Raw genomic sequence first — 18,232 nt, 5'->3', positions numbered from 1 at the left:
ACCAGCGCAGAGCTCCTCAGGGCCGGGCTGAGGAGGAGACCGGGCTGGCCCTCGGCAGTGCCTCTGGGGCACACATCACTGGCTCAGCCTCAGCACCCGCCATGGTGCCTGGGGAGAATGTCTGGTCCTGCCTGGCAGCGCAGCTGGGGAGGTCTCGCGGATCTGAGACTAGCTCTTGCACTGCAGGTGCTTTGCACAGGGGCAGGGCTGGGCCCCAGCACGGGGGGCTCAGGTCGCCCGGAGGCATCGACCTGTCAGGGAGAAGCCGTGCTGGGCTGCAGAGCCCAGAAGGCATCCCCAAGAGAGCCCAGGGCCGTGAGGAGGGAACAGCCCTGCCCCTGTGCAGGGCTGGGCTGACGGGCACTTGTCCTTGCAGAGGGCCCATCAGTGGGGCTCAGGCTCCCACAGCAGCCTTACATCATCAAAGAGCGGCACGAGCTTCTCCACCAGCTGCAGAGCGGTGGGGCTGGCCTTCTTCCTCTTCATAGGACCCATCACGTTTCTGAAGAGAAGCAGGGCCTTCGTCTTGTTGTCAGTGTTGGCATTCTGCAGCGTCTCCATGATGTCCGGCAGCAGGACCAGCATTTTTCTTGCCTGTACGAAGCACAGAATTTCCTTTTTGTGAAGCGGTGAAAGACCGCCCGGGCAAAAATGCCCTGGCCGCTAAGCACCAGCTTCCCGGCCGGCTTCCTGGCAGGTGGCACAGGAATGCCTGCAGCAGCCTCCTGGCAGGCAGTGGCCATGGGCGCACTGATGGGCACAGGGGGATAGCAGGGGGTAGGGAAGTTAGGGCAGGAGAACAGAGGCTCCGTGTCCCCTGCTCAGCCACCCCCTTTTCCGACTGGCCCAAACGGGCAGATGGGTTGGTAGCCCTCCGGGCCTGGAAAGCTCCCCAGGCAGCCATGAAGCCCCTCCATGGCAGCGCTCTGCGGACCCCCGTGGCTCGTGCACTGCAGGGTGAGGGGAAGGGCAGAGATCTCCAAGCTGTCAGTGAGTGGGCTGTGACCCCTTCATGACAGAGGCCCACTGCCCCAGGCCCCCGAGTCAGCCCGTAGCATCAGCTGTACCCTGGGCTCTGGCTCATCCTCCCCCTCTCAGCAGGACGCTTCTTCTGGGGACAGCGTTCCCTCGACGGAGGCAGTTTGGCGCTGGCTGCCTCCGTGCAGAGCAGAAACTCCTGCACGGCACCACGGGGATGTGCCGGGAGCGAGAGCTCCTGCAGGCGGGTGAGGGAGCCTTTCTCCTTGCACTGCAGCGGCAAGGTCCGAGCCGGAAGGACCCTGGGGTCCATGAAGGGGACAGCGAGGGCATTTGGAGCCGTCACCCCACCTCCCGACTCCTCCTGAGCCCAGGCCAAGCCACCGCCTTACCCCCACTGCCCCGGGCTGCCAACACGGCTTCACTTGACTATGCCCTGCTCACCGTCTCAGGTCTCTGCGACAGCGTGACGAGGCCTCTGAGCACCAGCGAGAGCAGCACCAGGCTTGGACGCCTCAGGTACCTCTGGGCTTTGTACAGGCCAGCAAACTCCTCTGATGCAATGTTGCTGGAGGCCAGCAGCTGAAAAAAGATGGCAGTGAGAGACTGGCAGAGCCTGCAGGGCTCCCCGCACAGTGTGGCTCCTGGTTCCCACTGGCAGCTCAGGGCAAGGCCACCGGGGCCAGACAGCCCATCCTGGGGGCAGCAGGGGCTGGCTGGTGCGGGGGGGGGGAACCTGGTGCTGGGCAGGTCCCTGCGGGCCCTAAGGGGCTGTCCCCGTATGTCCTGAGGAGGTGACCATTTGGGGGCGGATGGGAGGGGAGAGGGCCGTGCCTGTTTGCCTGGAGAGGCAGGCGCAGCCCTGAGGGTGAGCGAGGACTGGTCTGGTCACTCACGGCCAAGTGATGGATGCAGGCTTCCTCTGCGGTGGAGCTGAACATCCCGCGCAGCTGCTGGTCCTGGAGCTTGCTGAGCAGCTCCCTCAAGACCTTCTCCAACGTGTGGGGCTGGGAAAGCATCACCTCCCACATGGCCAGAGCAGTACTGCAGGCCCAGAGCGCTCTGTCAGCAGGGCTGCCTCGGCCACCACACTGTGCCCGGGCCAGCCCCGCAGGACCCAGGCTGTCCTGCAGCCCTGGCCCTTCCCGACCCCTCGCTTGGAGTGCCCGGGTGCCCGCCTGGGCAAGCAGGAGGGGACTGAGATAGTGTTCCCTGTGGGGCCGGGAGGAACTTCGTGGTGGGGCTCTGGGCTGGCTTGGGCAGCTTTGGCTACTGCGGGCCTGGCCGATCCACCAGGGCTGGAAAGCATGGTGGGGGGGATGTCCTGCGGTTTTCCGTGGGTCTGGCAGCCAGAAAGTCTCCAGGCCCCTCTCCCCACACGGAACAAGCCCACGGGGGCCGTTGGGGTCAGTACCTGTCACATGATGGAGACAGCTTCAACAGGCTCGTGACCACTTCCCTGGGGCACTGGTCGGTCATCAGGAGAAGCAGCAAGTCCAGGCTGTGCCGGGCTGACGCCATGCCGATGCACTCCATGTTTTCATAGATGCACCTCATGATGTTTGGCACCTGGAGGGCACATAGGTGAGGATGGTGCTGCCACTGGAGTGCAGCCATTTCCTCCGCTGCCTCTGAAACTGCTGCCCTTCCCATCCTACTCTGTGGCTTAAAATGGCTTAAAATGGTGCCTGAGGCACCTGGGTTAGGGAGGGAGGGAGGGAAGCAGGGAGGGAGGCAGGAACAACGGCTGAAGGGCTCAAGGGCAGGGCAGGGCAGCCACAGGCCACTTACCTCCGTCAGCCAGGAGGCAGGTTCTCTCATGGCCACATGCAGGATGCTGCTCGCCTCCTCCTTGTCATAGATGCTTGAGTCTGTCATGGCCTCAACGGCCACGAGGACGATGTCTGTCTTCTCTGAAGGCTGGAGGTATTTTCCAAATGCCTACGGGAGGAAGACAGGCCGGGAAGACGTGTCACACCGAGTGCCCTGACGGTGCTGCTTAGCTGAGCAGTGAGAGCAGCTCTGGCGAGAGATGGCCCGGCCGTGCTGGCAGCAGTGCCCGCAGGAAAGCTGGAAGCAGGGGCTGCAGTCACTGGGCGGTGGAGGATGAGAAGAGAGGGCCCTGAGGGTGAGGGAGGGGGGCTGTGGTCGTGGGCCCAGCGTGCTGGCCCTACAGAGAACCAGGGCTTGCTGGCAGCCAGGAGGGCTGGAGCTGCTGCTGGGACACCGGAGTGCAGCCCTTTTTAGTCCCTGCTCGGGGACAGCAGCAACCCTCTCACCAGGGACAGGGAGGCCATGCCAACCCCGCTGCTTCTGGATCCCTTTGCTCACGCAAGTCTCCTGAGGAGCTGATGCCACGGACATGCAAGGGAGGAGCTCATTACCGTTGTAATGTTGCTGGTGCTGGGCAAAGAAAGCCAGGAGGTGTTCTCAGCTTCCCGTTTGCGTTGATGCTGTGGATGCTTTGGGTTACCCTGTGGCAGCGTCATGCCTAAACAGGAGGGGAGCACACACGAGTCGGTAGGACACAGCGCCTTTGCCAACAAGCTGACCAAATGGTGAGAAGAGCTTTGAACTAGGAATGGCTGAGGAGGGAGGTTACGACGCACAGTCAGGGGAGGAGGTGGTGGACAGGGGTATAAAGCAAAGGGGGACAGGCAAGGGCAACGAGAGGGACCTGATGGAGAAGGATGAGAGACACCTGCCCCTCAAGTGTACGTGTGCAAATGCTCGCGGCCTGGGAAACTCAAAGGAACTAGAGCTCTGCATGCAGTCACACAACTAAAACATCGTTGGAATAACTGAGATGCGGGGGACGGCTCGCATGGCTGAGTGCTGCGCTGCATGGATGCGAGCTCTTCAGGAGAGCTGGCTAGAGGAGGAGGGGGGGGTGCCTCGTATTTGAAGGAGCAGCTCAGATAGACGGGACAATCGAGTCTGAGAGAGAGCGTGTGGGTCAGAAGCAGAGGAGAGGCGAGGCAGTGCTGGTGACATCGTGGTGGCAGCGTGTTGCAGCCCCCCCCCTACTCAGAGCAAGGATGTGGATGAAGTCTTCCTGAAAGCACATGGGGAAGTCTCCGTGTCACACGCCCTGATTTTCATGGGGAACTTTAACATCCCCGAGACCTGCTTGCAAGGCGGCAGGACGCAAGCAGTCAGGGAGATTTCTGGAGGGCGTCAGGGCCAGCTTCTCGCTGCAGGCACTGGCGGGGCCAGCCGGGCTGATGCACAGCTGCGTCTGCTGTTCTCCCATAGGGAAGAATTCTTTTTGGGACGTGGTAATCAATGGTAGCTTTGGCTGTGGGGACCATGAAACAGCCGGGTTCTGAGAGGTCCTGAGAGGAGTGGGGAAGGAGAGCAGCAAAGAACAGGTCCTGCACTTCTGGTGAGCACGCAGCTTCTGCAGCAAAACGATAGCTGGGATGCTACGGGAAGCAGCTGTGAGGGGCAAAGGAGGTCAGGGACGCTGGCAGACTTTCATGGACGGCCTCCAGCAAGCACAAGAATGGTCCGTTGCAATACTCAGGGAAACAAGCAGGCATACGAGGAGATGTCTGTGTGTGGAGGAGATGTCTGTGTGTGGAGGGACGCAGCCCAGCACAGCTTCTCTTACATTTTTGCTGCAGGATGAATCTGAAGAGGTAATGAAGAGCATCCAAAGCCCCCCAGCTGATCTCCCAGTTCTTGCAAGTGTGGCAAAGGATGAGACGTCCCAGCAGCTGTCCCAGGATGGGGACCTGGATCTCTGTGTGGCAGGCACGGCTGTCATAGTAGCCTACAAAGGTTCTCCAGACCTGGGTGAGGGAGGCAGGACAGGTAGCAGGGCTGAGGGGCAGCAGCTGCCACCAAAGCCCTGAACCCAAGACTCTGCCCGGGGAAGGATCCCCGGCAAGTCAGAGCTTTGGAGGGCCCTCGCAAAGCTGCTAGCCCCCTGGGCAGCAGAGCAGGGAGAGCTGCCAGGCCTGGGCTCCCGCCATGCTCCTTGGGCAGTGCTGCCCTGCACAGGACTGGGGGCCGAGATGGCTCCCGGCAGAGAGGGAAGTGGGGAGAGAAGACCGTGGGAAAAAGAAAGAAACCAAGACCCTCACTCCAGGGCAGAGCCTTGCTGAATGCCTCAACCGGTGCCCAGGCTTGCCTCGCAGGCATCTCTGAGCTGCAGCTGCAGGTGCTCCGGTGTGCAGGGAAGGGGAGACAGCCTGGCTGGAGAGTGCCTGGCTCCTTACCTCCACCGAGGAACAGCTGGCCAGCAAATCGCTCAGCCTCCCAATCCTCCCCACAGCCCTCTCACACGCAGCTGCGCTCCGGCAGTTGGTGAAGGTCAGCAGCATCTGGGAGGAGAGAAAGCGCTGATGTGCCCTGGGAGCTGGTGCCCGCGCCAGCAGAAGCAGCGCTGCTGAAGTCCTGGCTGGACTCGCAGAGTCCTTGTGGCCGGGCAGGTGGGCAGATGCCACCCCCATGGCGGCATCTGCTCCTTTCCGTGCCCTTCCCCAGAACACAGCCCTGTGTCCCTTCTCCATGGAGGCCGGGCTTTTGGGCAGGAGCTTGCCTGGGGGCTCTGCAATGGGGGAATGGGGATACGGCCCCCGGGGAGCTTCAGGGCTGGGCTCTCTGAGCAGGACAGGCAGGTCCCTGTGGGTCTCTGCCCCGGTCAGGTCTGGGGAGGAAAGCGCGAGGGACCGCGAGGCAGGGGAAGAGCAGCACCAGCTGCTGCCGCTGCGGTGCCTAAGGCTGCAGAGGGGAAGTCCCATTGACTGCAGCCAGGAGACACCAGGCTCCTGGAAGAGCAAGGTGGGCCAGCCCTGGCTCCCCCAAGGGAGCTGGGCACCCTCCCTGCAGTGTGCTCTGTGCGTGGCACTGGGCTGGGGACCGTCCGCTCAAGAGTGGACACTCCCTTCCCTCCAGGGTGAGGAACAGCCCCTGCCAACCCCACCCTTTGCCAGTGCCACACCTGTAAGATTGTCTGCAGCTCCGCGAAGCCGGAGGAGGGAGAGCTGAGCAGCAATGTCCACAGCATGCTGTCCATGGCATCCAGGGTCTGCAAGGAGGACAAAGGCTTGTGGCAGTCTTTCTGCGATCCCTCTCACCCCCGGAGTCGGATCTGAACTCCCCACGCCACGGGAGGACACCTGCGCTGCCTCGCGGTGCCCGAGGGAGGGCTCGGGGCAGACAGGCTGCTGTGGGCAGAGCAGCCTGTGGCACTGGACGTGGCCAGGCCCATGGGAAGGGGACGAAGGGATGAGGGTGGGAAAGCAAAGCCGAGACCCTGCCCTGCCTTGGATCTCCGGTTGTCTCTCAGCACGCGGCAGCCAGGGAGCAGCCCAGAGGGACTGGGGGCTCCTGTAGCTCAGCCAGCACTTACCTCAAAGTAGAGAGTAGCGGCCTCGCCCTGCATGTCCGTGTTTGGAGGAAGCAGGAAGACGCTCCTGAAGCAGGCCTCTAAGAGGCTTTCCTTTTTGCCCTCCAGCACCCTCTCCACTTTGCTGCAAAGAGAGAGAGAGGGAACTGTGGGACGCTGGTGCTGGGAGCGGTGCCTCGATGCCTTGGGCAGGTGGACACGGACCTCTGGAGCAGGGGTCCCCGAGAGGGATGGAGGGTGTGCAGGGAGCCCCGCCAAGAGGCACCTCCTCCCTCCCCGACATGGCCTGGGCCACAGGACAGTCCTGGCAGGCAAGCCTCCCGCCTCCCGCCTCCCGCCTCCCGCTTTGGGGAAGAGCCGAGAGGTGGCGGGGAGCTGCAGGATCCCTCTGGCCTCCCCTGCACCCTCCCAACAAGCCGCCAGCAGGGCAAAGCAGAGGCCCTCTGACGGCGCCGCTGGACTCTGCCTGGATGGGGGATGCCCCCGGCCAGGCCCAGGGCCACGGGCTGTGGAGAGGTGCCAGCCAAACCAGGGGCTGGGCAGGTACCTCAAGGCGGCGATGGCAAGCATGGCTTGCTGCCGCACCGCTGTGTGCAGGCGGTCCCTGGGCTCCTCTTCCAGCAGCACCTGCAGAGCACAACCGGGATGGGACCTGGCAGCCGCCAGCACCCAGTGCCAGCAGACCCAGCAGCAGGCAGTGGGGCTGGCGGAGACCCTCTGCCCCCGCCCCGGCACCGGCCCCCAGAGACCCCCTGCCACCCCCGCTGCTGGGGTCTCTGCTGGCGGGGCTTCTCAGCGGCACCCGAGTCCCCTCGGGGCAGCTCAGTGTCCACGCACGCTTGCCCCTGCCCTCCCCCTGCCCATGCGCCGTCCTCACGGTGGGCCGGTGCCCAGGGACCTTGCCCCCTCCCCAGACCTGCCGGCTGTCCCGTCACCTTGATATTCTCTGCCAGCTCAAATCTGTGGCAGAACGCATTCAGGCCCTGTGACAAGCCTTTGTGCCTGCCAGCTTTGCACAGGGTGCAGATGGTCTCCAGGAACTGCGTCCTCTGGGCCTCCTCCTGGCAGCCGCGGGACAGAGAGACAAACGGGGAGCGTGAGAAGGTAGAGACGTGGCCAGCAGGACTGGAGCGCTGGGGCTGCAGTGCTGGGCAGACCACCTGGGGGGAGCAGCTCTGCCCAGCCAGCAGCCCCCCAATAGCCCCGGCAGCAGGCAGCAGAGCCGGCGGCCCCGTCAGGAGGTGCAGGCACAGCTGCCATGGAAATGGCCACGGTTACCTTTTCTGAGCTCTTTAGAAAAGCCTGGATGAACTCCATGGATTCTTTTTCCTTTCTGTACAGAGCCAGCCAGCTGGCAGACGCAGCAGAGGAGGCACCTAGTGAAGGAGGAGAGCAGGGAGGGCTGTAGAGAGGGGCCGAAGGCCAACGCGAGGACAGGAAGGAGCTCTGCCCTCCGTCCAGCCCCATGCCCGCTCCCCTGGCGCAGTCTCCCCGTGGGTGTCCAGGCTGGAGGGTGCCCGGCAGATGGGCTGCGATGCCGGAGCGCAGCGCGGCGCAGAAAGCCACGAGTGCACCGGGCTTAGGAACTGGCTTGCAGGCAGGCTGGAAAGGTCCCCGTCCCCCACCACCGCTGCCTCCTGCCAGGCCAGCTGCCTCTTGCTGCCCGTATGCCGGGGCAGGAGCCGGGTGCCCTCTGCTCTCTCCCGCCCTGGGGGAGGCTGTGCTGGGGCTGGCTCCCAGCCCTGAGCAGCATTCTGGCAGTGCCACGCTCCCCGCCCATGGGACCCCCACTGCCGGTGTGCCGGGGAAACAGGACGCTGGCGTTGATCAGGGTGCGGTCGCTGGCCCCAGCCCGCTGGGGCCCCTCACTTACTGGTCTGCAGCGGCCTGGGCACGCACACCTCGTAGGGCTGCGGGGGAGAGCTGCTCTTCTGGGGAGCCCTCTTCTCCACCCAGGCCTCCCTGGGGCGTCTGGGGGGTCTCTGCGCCATCCTGAGCGGGACGGAGGAAAGGGGTAGGGGCGGGGAAGGGGGAAGCTTCGGTGAAATGCCTCGGCACCGCGGGGCTGCCGGGGGTGGCGGGGAAAGACGTGGGCTGTGCTCAGGGGCTCCTCGCCAGCTCCACGCTCCCGCCCTGTCCCGTCGCCGTCCTGCCGGACACTGTGGGGCAGGGGCTGCGTCTGCGTTGACCATATGCAGCGCCACAGGGTGTCAGAGAGGCGGGTCACAAAGGGCACCGTTGTGACCCGCCACTCAGGCCGGGAGGGGCAGAGTGTCCTCCGCGGGGGGCACGTGGCCCGCTCGCCCCTGGGCACGTGGGTCCTCTTGGGGTGCCCCAAGCCCCACGTTTGCCCTCATGTTCCCTGGAGACCTCCCTGTTGCTCTCCAGCTGTCCCAGAGCCCCGTGTTCACGTGTCCCGGCGTGCCCCCAGCACCTTCCGTTCCCTTCAGAACGGCGAGAAGCCCATTTCTGCAGGGGCTGCATGCAAGTGTTACAATTTGAGTGTTTTGGCCTGTGGGGAGTGTTCTCTCCAGGCAGGGGTGTCTTATGCTTGGGTTTTAGCAAGATGGAAGCTTCTCCCTGCAGCGCTTTCTGCTTTAAGCTCGGAGCCGGATAAGGAAATGTCAGGCTAGTATCCTAGCCGAGTGTTTCTGTTCCAACCGACTTTTTGTGTTGCTAATGAAATCTTTGGTAATCTCATGCAAATCTTTAATCCTTCCTGTGATGATGCTACACTGGCCACAGTGCGCAGTTCAGCACAGATGGGACGAGATGCTCTCTTCACATTGCTACAGTTTCTGGCATCTTACAATGCACATCCTTTCCTCCGTTCTGAAAAATCTTTCAGCAAAAAGATGTCTACACCTGCTCCTCTCCTCTGATCGTTGTTTGCTGTTACAACTGTGGACGGAACGTTAACATGGTGTATTGCTTACGAGATGCTACCAGAATGGGAAACGTGAACAAAAGATGCTCTCTTTTCTAAACGGTCTTACCATGTTGACTCTGTCCCCTCATTTACAGTCTAAGAGACAGAGAGCTTGAAGGGTGGTTCAGAAATGTCTTCTTTAGACATACGGATCTCATTGGGATCCAAATAAAAGTTGGCCGATGTGAACAGCATCTAAGCTGCTCTTTATTTGTGCCTTTAGAGATTTCTAGATATTGCTAAGGTGGGCAGCAGAGAGGACAAACACTACTTGATGATGTCTGCAGTCACGGATGACAGAATCACAGAACGGCTGAGGTTGGAAGGGACCTCTGGAGGTCACCTGGACCTGGGCCAAGCCCCTGCTCAAGAAGGGACTCCCAGAGCTGGTTGCCCAGGACCATGTCCAGATGGCTTTTGCGTCTCTCCAAAGGTGGAGACTCCACAGCCTCCTTGGGCAACCTCTGCCAGGGCTCAGCCACCCATGCAGTAAAAAAGTGGTTTCTGATGTTCAGAGGGAACCTCCTGTGTTTCCGTTTGTGCCCGTTGCCTCTGGTCCTGCACTGGGGACCACTGGAAAGAGCCTGTCTCTGTCCTCTTTGCACCCTCCCTTTGGGTATTGATACACATTGATGAGGTCCCCCCGAGCCTTCTCTTCTCCAGGCTGAGCAGTCGCAGCTCTCTCAGCCTTTCCGCAAAGGACAGGTGCTCCAGTCCCCTCATCATCTTCGCGGCCCTTTGATGGACTCTCTAGTATGTCCATGTCTCTCTTGTGCTGGGGAGCCCAGAACTGGACACAGTGCTCCACGTGTGGCCTCACCAGTGCCGAGTACGGGGGAAGGATCACCTCCCTCGACCTACTGGCAATAGTCTCACCGCCTGCAGAAGCTCTCATTCACCTCTGACTTCCCTGGAAAAGAACTCTTAGGTGTCTGTAGCTCCGTCCACATATATACATATACATATGTTTCTTTATTTCTTTTTTAATTTCCAGAGCTATGACAAAGGGAAAAAAATGAGCTACCACATGCCTCTGGGTTGTTTCCCTTCTTAAAATATGTTAGGATGTGCAAGCGAGTTTAACCCTGAGGTTAAACTTACAGTGTAACAAAGTGAGAAAACGCTGGAGATGGCAGACCACGAAAGGAGACTATAAACCTGCTGCGCTGACTTGCTACCTGCTACCGCATGTGTTTGACTTGCTCCTGTAGTCCGGCAGACCTGCAGTGCTCCCCCAGCGTCCGCGAAGGGGCACGCCAGAGAGGACAGCGGAGGGGTCAAGCCTCCCTAACCAAGGGTTTTGTTGGTCTCTGCTTCTTCCACGATTCAGACCTTAATCTCTGCCAGGAAAAGGGTGGCCCCACTGACTTTTGTTTTCTGTTATCCCATAGATATGGAAAATGCCAAAAGGATCAATAAATCCATTCCTTAGAAGAAATAAGTCACGTGAATGTTTCCTTGTTTTACATCTCTTTGCCTTCAAAACCCTTTCAAATCTCACTGCAGTTGCAAAGGGCAGGTCTGGGTTCGTCCTGTTTGTCCTGATGGGCTAAGACTGCCCCTGCTAAGACCGCAGGTGGAAACTGGCTGTGCCTATACTCCCGTACGGGCTCTCCTTCACCGTCTGCTGACGAACAGGTGTATTGACTGTGTTACACGTCAGCTTGCTGTCTACTTATGAAACGGCCCTCAGTTCAGATCACAGGCCTAAGCCCAGGTGGTCGCACTTAGTTTGTTTTCTGTTTCTTCTTGTTCCGGTTCTTTTTCTTCTGAACATCCTTGCCAAGGTCTACACAGAAATCCGAGCATGACGTCAGTTTGCCATACCCGTGCAGAAGGATGCTTGCAGTCGCACACACATTCCTCTCTCTCCCTCCAAACGTGGACAGCTCGAGGTAGACTTCCAGAAGATACCAGCTCTTCTCTGGATTCTCTTTTGTTCTTTGCTCGTGAAACATGGTAATATTTTTTTAGGTATTCCTTCGGGAGACCTATTTCTATCTAACATTGACAGGATAATGAGAGGGTGACTCATAGCCCACCCTATTGCTATTTTTATAGCGTGATCCTACCACAGGGCAAGGCTCTAGAAAAGGATGTTACATGACCGTACGTTAACCTAAGAAGCAGAACTCTGAAATGAAGTGCCTCGTTCTTTCCCGTCAGTGCAGGAGAAGTCTACCTCCACTGACTGGGGGAAAAACAAAAAAAATCTAACCTCAAAAGCAAACTTTCACATGGCAAAATTTAGGAAAGACGAATCCACGCTGGCTTGCACTTGCCAGGCCAGAGTTTTCACTGGCAATTGATGGAGGTCCTCGTCTTCAGTCCTGCTGTTGTTTGTCACAATATGTCTCCCAATCTTGGGAAGTTCCTGTAAAGGACACGTGTTAAATGATGTCGAAAGCTGCTGCCTCCACCAGACTCAGGCACCCCAGGATTCCTGCTCTGCAGCCACTGGAGCCCATCCTGACGCACCCTGAGGACTCTCTGTCCCAGGCCAATGGATGGGGCTGCTGCTTTCCCCTTTGCAGGCTCGGCCAGTAGGACGCCTGAGTGGGTACCCCACAGAGGGGTACACACACACACACACACACACACACACACACACACACATACACAGGCATACAGGAGACACTCGTACAGCCAGCCCCACACATTGCCACAAGCAGAGCATTGCCTTGAACAACACCCATGTATAAGACTACCGCATCTTGCATAAAAGATAACTGGAGACAGTCAAGTCCCACTCCTCCTCTCGGGCTGAACAGGACTGAAGCTCACTGGTGAAAACACACGTGGTATCGCTCTCGCGATTCACAAGCACGCCCACCTTCACGGATCCCTCAAACGTCAGCGTGGGCCCTCCGTCCATCTAACACCCCTGCCCAGATGTGCGTGGTCCCACAGGCCACCCCCAACTCTCCATAATCCTCATAGAATAGAACGGAATCATTTAGGTTGGAAAAGACCTTTGAGATCATTGAGTCCAACCGTAAACCCAACACTGCCAAGTCCACCACTAAGCCATGTCCCTAAGTGCCACATCTACACGTCTTTTAAATACCTCCAGGGATGGGGACTCAACCACTTCCCTGGGCAGCCTGTTCCAGTGCTTGAGAACCCTTCCAGGGAAGAAATTTTTCCTAATATCCAATGTACACCTCCCCTGGCGCGCCTTGAGGCCCTTTCCTCTTGTCCTCTTGTTCCAGCTACAAAGACCAGGCTGGCCCTCCTCAAGCCTGCACCTGTAGGTTCTTAACAGCTCATCAGCTAATTAATGGCTTGGTCTTTGTTAGTGTTGGTCCAATTGGTCCAAAGACCAATTAATTTTGGTCTTTGTTAGTGTTGTGGATTACCCTGGGTAGTCAGCTCAGCCCCACACCCTCGCTCACTCCCCCTTCCCAGTGGGATGGGGGAGAAAAGAGGAAGGGCAAAAGTTGCAAGGCGAGAACGGGAAAATGCAGAGGGAGAGGTTGGATTGTTGTAGCCCGCGTAGTGAGGAACTCAAGACTTCAGGAGGAGAAAATCAACATTAAAAGCTGCAAAAATCCTAATGGGAAAAATCAACGAGCTGGAGGACAGTGACTCGGCAAGACTCCAGATCAGCCCAGTGCATGGGGCAGCGGACCCCCACCCTTCACACCCTGGCTGAAGCCTGCCTGGCCAGCAAAGGCTCTGAAGTATCTCCGTCAGGGAGCATGCTAACACCTCACATAGTGCCTTGCTACTCTTTGCCATCTTTTGTGTAAAGCGGGTTTTTTGGTGAAATTGCACACACCCTGCTTGCAAAGCCTCTGCACGTGGCAAAAGATGCAACAAAGGCACCCAGCAAGGGAATGCTGCATCTGGCACCTAAAGTGATTTTTTTCTTGGAGAAGGCAAAATTGCCACTCAGCTTTTTCATCTGCAGCCACATCTCAATGCTCTTGCGTAGTCTTCCCTCGGATTCTGTTCAGCCCCAGCTCATGGAGAGTTCACTCATTCAAGTCAATCACCATTTCTTTGCTGGAATTCTTACCGATAATAGTAATTGACTGACTGCACTGCTTCTCCTCTGCTTTAAATTGCACCGTCATCCGACACTACACTAAAAAAGACTGACAAACCTCCAAAAAACACCACCACACCAACGCTGGGCACTCTGAGAAACCCCAATGCTCTCCATGGCACTAGGAAAAAATGAAGCCTCTTATTTCACTTGACCTGCTAGCTGGGTAGCTTCCAGTACTTTTGCATAATCTTCCCTTGGATTTTTGTTTTAAAGCTTTCCTCCTGGTATTTGCAGTGTAAAAAAGGTCTTAGACCTACAGAGCAAAAGATTACAACAGAAAATCTTTTTAAAAAACTCTTCTCTCGCTACATCTAAGCCCATCCTCTTAACAGACACCATAACATTTTCCGAGAACATGTTATGGTTATGAAGGATCAACGACTGATTGATTCCTTAGCTGTTTAGGTTCACCTAACTAAAGGGAACTCTAGGGAAATGCATGTTTTCAAGTACTTTGGTACCTCAGCATTTTTAGCCGACAACAACAACTCTGCCAGTACTCACTTCTTATGAAATCTTTCTGATTTCATAATCAGATTATCACTATGCCATCCTCAGAAGAAAAAGAGAGCATCTTCTGAAATTTACCTCGCTGTCTTTGGGGAAGAGAAAACCCCAAACCAACACACACAACATCATCATTTGGAAAGCAGTCTACAAGGCCTTGCAGGGCAACCCTTACCCACAGGTGCTGCAAGCCTAAAGACAGCAGAACAGAAGAGAGACAAGAGAGAACGTGCACCAAAAACTACTGTGATACCAGGCCCTTGGTTTCCAGCACGGGGCTTTGGCGGGGCTTTGATTTTTCCATCACTGTAAGTAGCTCTACTCAGAAAATAAACGTAAAAGGTGGTCAGACATCTAGATTGGGAAGGAGGGGGTGGGGGAAGGGAATTAAAAAAAAAAGAAGACAAAAGAAACCCCATCATTGCCACACTCCTCCCAGGGAAGACCTTGGGACTCTGACAACTGCCTGTAGCTCCCCACTTTCTGCTTGAGGAACACGCTTCATTGCCCTTAGGACCAGAAGGGCAGTGGGAGAGTGAGAATAAGAGCAGAGGAAAACAGGTAGAGAACAGGACTTGTGCTTTGAACCTGTATTCCTGAGACTCCTTCTGTAATAGCAGTAGTCTTGTAGTTTATCTTTCTTTAAGAACTGGACCTGGACTAATAACATTTCTTCCATTTGGATTCACATTTCAGTTATAGTAATAAGAAGAGTCCTGACTTCACATAGAAGGTCTGTTCCCTTTTTGCCCTTAACAGGAGTTTGAGCAGAAAAGATTTCTGTCCCACATAGCTCTTTCAGCAAGTTCTCGAGATGCATAATTTCCAAGGGCACACTTTTTTTGCCCTCTCTCATGCCCTATATACTTAAGGCAAGAAAGACCATAGCCACACCATCTTTAGAAAATCAGCACGCAAAGCTTCTCTTTTTCACTCCTTTCTGTTAAAAAGAGTTGAGAAGTTAATGGACAGATTTGCCCTTACATTGAAAGTTTTCAGGAGAGTATGAAAAACCTCTTTTGGAAAGGATTAGGCACCCAGCACACAAAACCAAACTAAGCTCAAAGTTCCGTGTTCAGCGACTCCTGAAATTTGCCAAGGCAAAAGGGGGAAGCCAGAAACCAAAACAGGCAGAGACACACACCTGACAAAGCAAACATGGAGACAATGGCAAGAAACAAACCTCACCAGTCACACTAACTGATGGGCTGTCAAGAATCCACAGGCTCCCCTTCCAGGAAGATCCAGCTGGACTTTGCAAGCTGCAAGACTGTCATCCAGGGGGCTTGTTTTACAAGGCAGGCCTTGTTTTCCTTAACTGTTTTCCTATTGCAGAAAGCAAAAGGAATGTATACCTCTCGCTAGGCATCCTTTTCAGCTTTGAAAGACAGAGACGTAGTTTGAACTAAAGTCACACCAGAGTTATATATTGGAGGGACAATACAAAAAGTGCTTCTTGCTTTTTTTAAAATGCTGAACGACTCATTTATTGTCTTGGAAAATGGCATTTTCAAAGGTCTGGAGCACTCAACAAAGTAGGAAGAATTAAAAAAAAAATAATCAAGGATATAGTCCGGCAATGGAAAAAGAAAGAGGTTAAGCTTTGCAGACTAAAAGGGGGAAGAACGCCTTTGGAAAACATCTAAACGTGTTCTGGTTGAATACAGCGGATCCTGTTAAGGCCGACGTGGAGTCTGACCTGCGAGGATCTTCTGAGAGCAAGGCAGATGACACAAGAGCCCGACGACAAAGCTAGTCTTAGCACAATTCTGCTCTGCAGCTGCATCTGAAGGGTAGAGGAGGCCGGCAGAAAAGGCTTTCTACATCATCATAGGCTGCCTTGCTGGGCTTTGCGAGCACCCCCTCCCAGCGCTCCTCCTTCCACGCTGAAGGACCCCGTATCACCCAGTCTGCCCAACTGCTGCCCTGAGCACCCCTGCACTGATAGGCAGCGCTGCCTCCCAAAATACGCTCACCCCTCAATTTCTCTCCCTTGCACACTCACACAGAATGAGCAAAGGCACTAGTGTGGAGATTCGGGAACTGACTGGCAATGGGTGTACGTGGCAGGGATGCAGCTTTCCCAAGTACTGCACTCTGCAGGAGAGGGAAACGCCCCAGTGCCACAGGTGAAAGGCTTACATGCTGCCAAGCCTCATTTTCAGAGATGAGTTTAACGAAAAACCAACGAGTTTTGTTTTCTGTCTTGTGACTCTCTTGACAAAACCCACCCATGACTCGCAAACAGGGGAACTGAATGCTCTTGGTTGTGAGAGCGTCCAGGTCACAGTCCCTCCCCAGCCAAAACCAGCACTTCCCACCTACTGCATCAGGACTAACCTGGGCTGGCCTTCAGTTGTGCTGCGCTGGTGGGAGACCCCCCTAAACAGCACTGATAGGGAGCTCCAGGGTCACATGAAATGCCAGATACATTAGTCCCACTCAGCCACTCGTTGCCGAGTAGAGATTAAAGAAAGAGTAGAAATTAAAGCCGAGTAGAGATTAAAGAAGAAAGAATAGGGGAGAGGAAAAAGAGGGAGGAAGAAGAAGAACGGCTACAGACAAATACATATGTTTGTTCTATTTTATTTTTTCCACCAAACCTTTTTGTTACGCTCAGGTATTTCTTTGCAGGTGTCTGTTCGCAATATAGATACCATTTGGAAAGGATGGAAAAGATGGTGGAGTTTGCAAGGAGCTAGTCTGAGGAGGGCAGTGCATGCCAGTGCCGGTGAAAATCTGCAACGTTCAAGCAGCCGGCTGGACATCCAAATTCACACCCTGTAAGACAGAAACGTAAGGCGGAAGGCAATCGTTTGTGGCACAGCCACAGCCTTCCTAGCTGAAGGCACAAGTGGCCATGGAGGTAGATGCCACACATACTGACGGTCCCAGCTGGCAGCAGGGATGCCATTACGTGCAGCCAGAGGGACCCCAGTCCTGCTTAACGCCTGTGTGGAGAAACGGAAGCTTTTGGACCAGAAGGCGTGGCACAGCTGTAAGCTCGGCACGCCTGAGGTTTCTGTGGTGGCCATGGAAATTCTGTGCCACGGAGGGTGCCAGGGAGAAAGCTGCATATGCAGAGCTCCTGCAGGTGACTGGAAGCTCCTTGAATGAAGCCCCTGCCATTCTGCAGGTCCCTAACTGAGCTGCATTTCGCCAGTGAGCTCCTGCCCATCTCAGCCAGCACACCTGTAGCTATGCCCACAGTTTTGAAGTCTGCCAGGTGCCTGCGTGCGAAGCGCAGAAGATAACCTCCAGACGCAAACCCTTCTCATGGCAAAGCCATTGGTAGGCAGGCAGAGGGGAGGAGCCTAAGGAGTTCTGCTGCTAGAAGGAGTGCTGCCAGCTGGAAGGGAAGGAGGAGCGGACGTATGACCTACCTGCATGCCGCGTCCCCCCATTTTTCCCCAGTGTCTGCAGCGCTGCTTATACACCATAATGGTTTGTAGAGTTTTGCTGCAGATGCTGACTTGGGGGCAATGCTAGGCAGAAGGGTGTGTTGTTTTGAGTCCCCTGACGGGTTCAGACAAGGCAAAAGCTTTGGAGATAGCTGTCCAAAGTCCCCTGGGCATCTGGGGCTTTGCCTGTCACCCGTGCCTTTTTAAACAGGTTTCTGCTCCCCTTTAGCTGGGGAAAGATAGGGAGCAGCAGTAGCCGGCTGACCATCCGTGGGTGGTGAGGAACAAGAGCAACAGAGAGGGCTAGGGTTTTAGAGGGCCTCTGCTTTTAATGTGACCCGAAATCCAAAGCGTCTTCAATCGTGTGTTTGCACCAGGGTCTGCGAGAGAGCTGTAGCCATCGCTGATGGAGCAGCAGTAGCCTTTGGTGCGAGCCGATGGTGAGGGCACTGCCTGCGCTGGGCAGCTCCCCACTCACCTTCCCTTAGGGAGCAGCCAGCTCTTGCTGCTCCTCACAGGAGAGACTGTTGGCTGGCTGCCTGCATGCTGCCCAGTGCTCTTCAGATACGGCCCAGCAAGGCTCCCTGGTCCCTCTCCACCTCCTCTCTCCAGAACAGAGAGCTCTGTCCCTTCCTTTTGCTGCAGCAGCAGCTGCCCGGCCCTTCTGCCCCAGCTCTCTGGCGTGAGAGCTGGGCAGGGAGGCACACAGAAACCTTCCCGGCTTTTTTGTGCGTGTCGGAGCAGGCACCGGGTGTAACTATTTTGAATGAGTCACTTCTGCTTGCTTTTGAGACCCTTTTTTGGTACTGGTCTTTCAGGGGAGGCTTATGCAGGCAAGAAGACAACCTCTCCTGTAGCGCTGAGGAAGGGAGGGAAGAAGGAAGGAGGGTTTCTACCGTCATGTGCTCGGCTGTTTGCGGTCAGCAGCAGGGTGGCACAGGCTGGCCTGGCGCCCCTTCCCAGGGCTGGTGCTCACTTCCCCACTCACTTCCCAAGGCAGAGGCCAA

Source organism: Mycteria americana, chromosome 19 (genome assembly GCF_035582795.1).
Source record: "Mycteria americana isolate JAX WOST 10 ecotype Jacksonville Zoo and Gardens chromosome 19, USCA_MyAme_1.0, whole genome shotgun sequence".
NCBI lineage: Eukaryota > Metazoa > Chordata > Aves > Ciconiiformes > Ciconiidae > Mycteria > Mycteria americana.
This window is presented reverse-complemented; position numbering follows the sequence as displayed.